The sequence below is a fragment of the Triticum dicoccoides genome, chromosome 5A (genome assembly GCF_002162155.2).
Source record: "Triticum dicoccoides isolate Atlit2015 ecotype Zavitan chromosome 5A, WEW_v2.0, whole genome shotgun sequence".
Lineage (NCBI taxonomy): Eukaryota > Viridiplantae > Streptophyta > Magnoliopsida > Poales > Poaceae > Triticum > Triticum dicoccoides.
The window spans coordinates 547,614,599-547,623,764 of NC_041388.1; positions in this window are offsets into that span (position 1 = coordinate 547,614,599).

The window sequence follows — 9,166 nt, forward strand, 5'->3', positions numbered from 1 at the left end:
TGACCAGTGGACCTTCCCACCCGGTTGTGTTAGCTCAGCCCATAGGAACACTTTGGAGCAACATCCGGGCCAGACCCACAGCAAGATCCCCTCCGTGTAGACCCCACACGTCCGTTCCCCCCTCCAGGTGCCGGCGGCTGCGCCGTCCGTGAGGGGGGGCACACCCCGGACATGCGTGCCGGGCGTTTGCAACCGCCACAACACGTCCAGACTTGTGAGACGCCGCCTACGCAAGATTTGCCTGCATGCTAGCCCCCGGAGGCCGCCGGCCACAGCCGTAGACGCCCGAAAGGCAATCCGCGTAGAGGGAATTTTTCGGATACTTCTCCATCACCAAAAATTATGACAAAATACCATCGTTCCTATAGCACATGTGCCCACGTCGTGCAAAAAAACTCATGATTTAATCGCGCTCCGTGTATTTAGTAATATTGACGCCGCATCATTATCGCAGAACGTCTACTACCGTCTCATCGCCGTCCGTGAGGGGGGGCCACGCCGCGGAGACGCGTCCCGCCTCCTCGGACATGTCACCACACCACCTCGCATGTATGAGGTCCCGGTGCGACGCTCCGGTGGCATTGCTACCCCCCAGTGCCCCCGTCCCGCCCAACCCTGTAGCGTTTGACCACGGGATCTAGCCCTTTGACTTTGCACGGACGGGCTTTGACCAGTGGACCTCCCCACCCGGTTGTGTTAGGTCAGCCCATAGGAACACTTTGGAGCAACATGCGGGCCAGACCCGCACCAAGATTCCCTCCGTGTAGACCCCACGCATCTGTTTCCCCCCTCCAAGTGCCGGCGGCGGCGCCGTCCGTGAGGGGGGGCACTCCCCGGACACGCGTGCCGGGCATTTGCAACCGCCACAACACTTCCAGACTTGTGAGAGGCCGCCTACGCAAGATTTGCCGGCAAGCTAGCCCCCGGAGGCCGCCAGCCACAGCCGTAGGCGCCCGAAGGGCAATCCGCATAGAGGGAATTTTTCGGATACTTCTCCATCATCAAAAATTATGAAAAAATACCATCGTTCCTATAGCACGTGTGCCCACGTCGTGCAAAAAAACTCATGATTTTATCGCGCTCCGAGTATTTAGTAATATTGACGCCGCATCGTTACCGCAGAACGTCTACTACCGTGTCATCATCGTCCGTGAGGGGGGGCCACGCCCCGGAGACGCATCCCGCCTCTTCGGACATGCCACCACACCACCCCGCATGTATGAGGGCCTGGTGTGACGCTCCGGTGGCATTGCTACCCGCCAGTGCCCCCGTCCCGCCTAACCCTATAGCGTTTGACCACGGGATCTAGCCCTTTGACTTTGCATGGACGGGCTTTGACCACTGGACCTCCCCACCCGGTTGTGTTAGGTTAGCCCATAGGAACACTTTGGAGCAACATCCGAGCCAGACCCACAGCAAGATCCCCTCCGTGTAGACCCCACGCGTCCGTTTCCCCCCTCCAGGTACCGGCGGCGGCGCCGTCCGTGAGGGGCGCACACCCCGGACACGCGTGCCGGGCGTTTGCAACCGCCACAACACTTCCAGACTTGTGAGAGGCCGCCTACGCAAGATTTGGCGGCATGCTAGCCCCCGGAGGCCGCCGGCCACATCCGTAAACGCGCGAAGGGCAATCCGCGTAGAGGCAATTTTTCGGATACTTCTCCATCACCAAAAATTATGAAAAAATACCATCATTCCTATAGCACATGTGCCCACGTCGTGAAAAAAAAACTCATGATTTTATCGCGCTCCGAGTATTTAGTAATATTGACGCCGCATCGTTACCGCAGAACGTCTACTACCGTGTCATCGCCGTCCGTGAGGGGGGGCCACGCCCTGGAGACGCATCCCGCCTCTTCGGACATGCCACCACACCACCCCGCATGTATGAGGGCCTGGTGCGACGCTCCGGTGGCATTGCTACCCGCGAGTGCCCCCGTCCCGCCTAACCCTGTAATGTTTGACCACGGGATCTAGCCCTTTAACTTTGCATGGACGGGCTTTGACCAGTGGACCTCCCCACCCGGTTTTCTTAGGTTAGCCCGTAGGAACACTTTGGAGCAACATCCGGGCCAGACCCACAGCAAGATCCCCTCCGTGTAGACCCCACGCGTCCGTTTCCCCCCCTCCAGGTGCTGGCGGCGACGCCGTCCGTGAGGGGGGGCACACCCCGGACACGCGTGCCGGGCGTTTGCAACCGCCACAAGACTTCCAGAGTTGTGAGAGGCCGCCCACGCAAGATTTGGCGGCACGCTAGCCCCCGGAGGCCGCCGGCCACAGCTGTAGACGCGCGAAGGGCAATCCGTGTAGAGGGAATTTTTCGGATACTTCTCCATCACCAAAAATTATGAAAAAAGACCATCGTTCCTATAGCACATGTGCCCACGTCGTGAAAAAAAAACTCATGATTTTATCGCGCTCCGAGTATTTAGTAATATTGACGCCGCATCGTTACCGCAGAACGTCTACTACCGTGTCATCGCCGTCCGTGAGGGGGGGGGCACGCCCCGGAGACACGTCCCGCCTCTTCAGACATGCCACCACACCACCCCGTATGTATAAGGGCCCGGTGCGATGCTCCAGTGGCATTGCTACCCCCCCCCTAGTGCCCCCGTCCCGCCTAACCCTATAGCGTTTGACCACGGGATCTAGCCCTTTGACTTTGCACGGACAGGCTTTGACCACTGGACCTCCCCACCCGGTTGTGTTAGGTCAACCCATAGGAACACTTTGGAGCAACATCCGGGCCAGACCCATAGCAAGATCCCCTCCGTGTAGACCCCACACGTCCGTTTCCCCCCTCCAGGTGCCGGCGGCGGCGCCGTCCGTGAGGGGAGGCACACCCCGGACACGCGTGCCGGGCGTTTGCAACCGCCACAACACTTCCAGACTTGTGAGAGGTCGCCTACGCAAGATTTGGCGGCATGCTAGCCCCCGGAGGCCGCCGGCCACAGCCGTAGACGCGCGAAGGGCAGTCTGCGTAGAGGGAATTTTTCGGATACTTCTCCATCACCAAAAATTATGAAAAAATACCATTGTTCCTATAGCACATGTGCCCATGTCGTGCAAAAAAACTCATGATTTTATCGCGCTCCGAGTATTTAGTAATATTGACGCCGCATCGTTACCGCAGAACGTCTACTACCGTGTCATCGCCGTCCGTGAGGGGGGGGCCACGCCCCGGAGACGCGTCCCGCCTCTTCGGACATGCCACCACACCACCCCGCATGTATGAGGGCCCGGTTCGATGCTCCAGTGGCATTGCTACACCCCAGTGCCCCTGTCCCGCCTAACCCTGTAGCGTTTGACCATGGGATCTAGCCCTTTGACTTTGCACGGACGGGCTTTGACAAGTGGACCTCCCCACCCGGTTGTGTTAGGTCAGCCCATAGGAACACTTTGGAGCAACATCCGGGCCAGACCCACAGCAAGATCCCCTCCGTGTAGACCCCACGCGTCCGTTTCCCCCCTCCAGGTGCCGGCGGCGGCGCCGTCCGTGAGGGGGGGCACACCCCGGACACGCGTGCCGGGCGTTTGCAACCGCCACAACACTTCCAGACTTGTGAGAGGCCGCCTACGCAAGATTTGGCGGCATGCTAGCCCCCGGAGGTCTCCGGCCACAGCCGTAGACGCCCGAAGGGCATTCCGCGTAGAGGGAATTTTTCGGATACTTCTCCATCACCAAAAATTATGAAAAAAATACCATCATTCCTATAGCACATGTGCCCATGTCGTGCAAAAAAACTCATGATTTTATCGCGCTCCAAGTATTTAGTAATATTGACGCCGCATCGTTACCGCAGAACGTCTACTACCGTGTCATCGCCATCCGTGAGGGGGGGCCACGCCCCGGAGACGCGTCCCGCCTCTTCGGACATGCCACCACACCACCCCGCATGTATGAGGGCCCGGTGCGATGCTCCGGTGGCATTGCTACCCCCAGTGCCCCCGTCCCGCCTAACCCTATAGCGTTTGACCACTGGATCTAGCCCTTTGACTTTGCACGGACGGGCTTTGACAAGTGACCTCCCCACCCGGTTGTGTTAGGTCAGCCCATAGGAACACTTTGGAGCAACATCCGGGCCAGACCCACAGCAAGATCCCCTCCGTGTAGACCCCACGCGTCCGTTTCCCCCCTCCAGGTGCCGGCGGCGGCGCCGTCCGTGAGGGGGGGCACACCCCGGACACGCGTGCCGGGCGTTTGCAACCGCCATAACACTTCCAGACTTGTGAGAGGCCGCCTACGCAAGATTTGGCGGCATGCTAGCCCCCGGAGGCCGCCGGCCACAGCCGTAGACGCGTGAAGGGCAATCCGCGTAGAGGCAATTTTCGGATACTTCTCCATCACCAAAAATTATGAAAAAATACCATCGTTCCTATAGCACATGTGCCCATGTTGTGAAAAAAAACTCATGATTTTATGGCACTCCGAGTATTTAGTAATATTGACGCCGCATCGTTACCGGAGAACGTCAACTATCGTGTCATCGCCGTCCGTGAGGGGGGGCCATGCCCCGGAGACGCGTCCCGCCTCTTCGGACATGCCACCACACCACCCCGCATGTATGAGGGCCTGGTGCGACGCTCCGGTGGCATTGCTACCCCCCAGTGCCCCCGTCCCGCCTTACCCTGTAACGTTTGACCACGGGATCTAGCCCTTTGACTTTGCATGGACGGGCTTTGACCAGTGGACCTCCCCACCCGGTTGTGTTAGGTCAGCCCACAGGAACACTTTGGAGCAACATCCGGGCCAGACCTAGAGCAAGATCCCCTCCGTGTAGACCCCACGCGTCCGTTTCCCCCCTCCAGGTGCCGGCGGCGGCGCCGTCCGTGAGGGGGGGCACACCCCGGACACGCGTGCCGGGCGTTTGCAACCGCCACAACACTTCCAGACTTGTGAGAGGCCGCCTACGCAAGATTTGGTGGCATGCTAGCCCCCGGAGGCCGCCGGCCACAGCCGTAGACGCGCGAAGGGCAATCCGCGTAGAGGGAATTTTTCGGATACTTCTCCATCACCAAAAATTATGAAAAAATACCATCGTTCCTATTACACATGTGCCCACGTTGTGCAAAAAAACTCATGATTTTATCGCGCTCTGAGTATTTAGTAATATTGACGCCGCATCGTTACCGCAAAACGTCTACTACCGTGTCATCGCCGTCCGTGAGGGGGGGCCACACGCCGGGGACGCGTCCCGCCTCTTCGGACATGCCACCACACCACCCCGCATGTATGAGGGCCCGGTGCGACGCTCCCGTGGCATTGCTACCCCCAGTGCCCCCGTCCCGCCTAACCCTGTAGCGTTTGACCACGGGATCTAGCCCTTTGACTTTGCACAGACGGGCTTTGACCAGTGGACCTCCCCACCCGGTTGTGTTAGGTCAGCCCATAGGAACAATTTGGAGCAACATCCGGGCCAGACCCACAGCAAGATCCCCTCCGTGTAGACCCCACGCGTCCGTTTCCCCCCTCAGGTGCCGGCGGCGGTGCCGTCCGTGTGGGGAGGCACACCCCGGACACGCGTGCCGGGCGTTTGCAACCGCCACAACACTTCCAGACTTGTGAGAGGCCGCCTACGCAAGATTTGGCGGCATGCTAGCCCCCGGAGGCCGCCGGCCATAGTCGTAGACGCGCGAAGGGCAATCCGTGTAGAGGCAATTTTTCGGATTCTTCTCCATCACCAAAAATTATGAAAAAATACCATCGTTCCTATAGCACATGTGCCCACGTCGTGCAAAAAACTCATGATTTTATCGCGCTCCGAGTATTTAGTAATATTGACGCCGCATCGTTACCGCGGAACGTCTACTACCGTGTCATCGCCGTCCGTGAGGGGGGGCCACGCCCCGGAGACGCGTCCCGCCTCTTCGGACATGCCACCACACCACCCCGCATGTATGAGGGCCCGGTGCGACGCTCCGGTGGCATTGCTACCCCAAGTGCCCCCGTCCCGCCTAACCATGTACCGTTTGACCACGGGATCTAGCCCTTTGACTTTGCACGGACGGGCTTTGACCAGTGGACCTCCCCACCCGGTTGTGTTAGGTCAGCCCATAGGAACACTTTGGAGCAACATTCGGGCCAGACCCACAGCAAGATCCCCTCCGTGTAGACCCCACGCGTCCGTTTCCCCCCACCAGGTGCCGGCGGCGGCGCCGTCCGTGAGGGGGGCACACCTCGGACACGCGTGTCGGGCGTTTGCAACCGCCACAACACTTCCAGACTTGTGAGAGCCCGCCTACGCAAGATTTGGCGGCATGCTAGCCCCCGAAGGCCGGCGGCCACAGCCGTTGACGCGCGAAGGGCAATCCGTCTAGAGGGAATTTTTCGGATACTTCTCCATCACAAACAATTATGAAAAAATCCATCGTTCCTATCGCACATGTGCCCACGTCGTGCAAAAAAACTCATGATTTTACCGCGCTCCGAGTATTTAGTAATATTGACGCTGCATCGTTACCGCAGAACGTCTACTACCGTGTCATCGCCGTCCGTGAGGGGGGGGGCACGCCCCGGAGACGCGTCCCGCCTCTTCGGACATGCCACCACACCACCCCGCATGTATGAGGGCCCGGTTCGATGCTCCAGTGGCATTGCTACACCCCAGTGCCCCTGTCCCGCCTAACCCTGTAGCGTTTGACCATGGGATCTAGCCCTTTGACTTTGCACGGACGGGCTTTGACAAGTGGACCTCCCCACCCGGTTGTGTTAGGTCAGCCCATAGGAACACTTTGGAGCAACATCCGGGCCAGACCCACAGCAAGATCCCCTCCGTGTAGACCCCACGCGTCCGTTTCCCCCCTCCAGGTGCCGGCGGCGGCGCCGTCCGTGAGGGGGGGCACACCCCGGACACGCGTGCCGGGCGTTTGCAACCGCCACAACACTTCCAGACTTGTGAGAGGCCGCCTACGCAAGATTTGGCGGCATGCTAGCCCCCGGAGGTCTCCGGCCACAGCCGTAGACGCCCGAAGGGCATTCCGCGTAGAGGGAATTTTTCGGATACTTCTCCATCACCAAAAATTATGAAAAAAATACCATCATTCCTATAGCACATGTGCCCATGTCGTGCAAAAAAACTCATGATTTTATCGCGCTCCAAGTATTTAGTAATATTGACGCCGCATCGTTACCGCAGAACGTCTACTACCGTGTCATCGCCATCCGTGAGGGGGGGCCACGCCCCGGAGACGCGTCCCGCCTCTTCGGACATGCCACCACACCACCCCGCATGTATGAGGGCCCGGTGCGATGCTCCGGTGGCATTGCTACCCCCAGTGCCCCCGTCCCGCCTAACCCTATAGCGTTTGACCACTGGATCTAGCCCTTTGACTTTGCACGGACGGGCTTTGACAAGTGACCTCCCCGCCCGGTTGTGTTAGGTCAGCCCATAGGAACACTTTGGAGCAACATCCGGGCCAGACCCACAGCAAGATCCCCTCCGTGTAGACCCCACGCGTCCGTTTCCCCCCTCCAGGTGCCGGCGGCGGCGCCGTCCGTGAGGGGGGGCACACCCCGGACACGCGTGCCGGGCGTTTGCAACCGCCACAACACTTCCAGACTTGTGAGAGGCCGCCTACGCAAGATTTGGTGGCATGCTAGCCCCCGGAGGCCGCCGGCCACAGCCGTAGACGCGCGAAGGGCAATCCGCGTAGAGGGAATTTTTCGGATACTTCTCCATCACCAAAAATTATGAAAAAATACCATCGTTCCTATTACACATGTGCCCACGTTGTGCAAAAAAACTCATGATTTTATCGCGCTCTGAGTATTTAGTAATATTGACGCCGCATCGTTACCGCAAAACGTCTACTACCGTGTCATCGCCGTCCGTGAGGGGGGGCCACACGCCGGGGACGCGTCCCGCCTCTTCGGACATGCCACCACACCACCCCGCATGTATGAGGGCCCGGTGCGACGCTCCCGTGGCATTGCTACCCCCAGTGCCCCCGTCCCGCCTAACCCTGTAGCGTTTGACCACGGGATCTAGCCCTTTGACTTTGCACAGACGGGCTTTGACCAGTGGACCTCCCCACCCGGTTGTGTTAGGTCAGCCCATAGGAACAATTTGGAGCAACATCCGGGCCAGACCCACAGCAAGATCCCCTCCGTGTAGACCCCACGCGTCCGTTTCCCCCCTCAGGTGCCGGCGGCGGTGCCGTCCGTGTGGGGAGGCACACCCCGGACACGCGTGCCGGGCGTTTGCAACCGCCACAACACTTCCAGACTTGTGAGAGGCCGCCTACGCAAGATTTGGCGGCATGCTAGCCCCCGGAGGCCGCCGGCCATAGTCGTAGACGCGCGAAGGGCAATCCGTGTAGAGGCAATTTTTCGGATTCTTCTCCATCACCAAAAATTATGAAAAAATACCATCGTTCCTATAGCACATGTGCCCACGTCGTGCAAAAAACTCATGATTTTATCGCGCTCCGAGTATTTAGTAATATTGACGCCGCATCGTTACCGCGGAACGTCTACTACCGTGTCATCGCCGTCCGTGAGGGGGGGCCACGCCCCGGAGACGCGTCCCGCCTCTTCGGACATGCCACCACACCACCCCGCATGTATGAGGGCCCGGTGCGACGCTCCGGTGGCATTGCTACCCCAAGTGCCCCCGTCCCGCCTAACCATGTACCGTTTGACCACGGGATCTAGCCCTTTGACTTTGCACGGACGGGCTTTGACCAGTGGACCTCCCCACCCGGTTGTGTTAGGTCAGCCCATAGGAACACTTTGGAGCAACATCCGGGCCAGACCCACAGCAAGATCCCCTCCGTGTAGACCCCACGCGTCCGTTTCCCCCCACCAGGTGCCGGCGGCGGCGCCGTCCGTGAGGGGGGCACACCTCGGACACGCGTGCCGGGCGTTTGCAACCGCCACAACACTTCCAGACTTGTGAGAGCCCGCCTACGCAAGATTTGGCGGCATGCTAGCCCCCGAAGGCCGGCGGCCACAGCCGTTGACGCGCGAAGGGCAATCCGTCTAGAGGGAATTTTTCGGATACTTCTCCATCACAAACAATTATGAAAAAATCCATCGTTCCTATCGCACATGTGCCCACGTCGTGCAAAAAAACTCATGATTTTACCGCGCTCCGAGTATTTAGTAATATTGACGCTGCATCGTTACCGCAGAACGTCTACTACCGTGTCATCGCCGTCCGTGAGG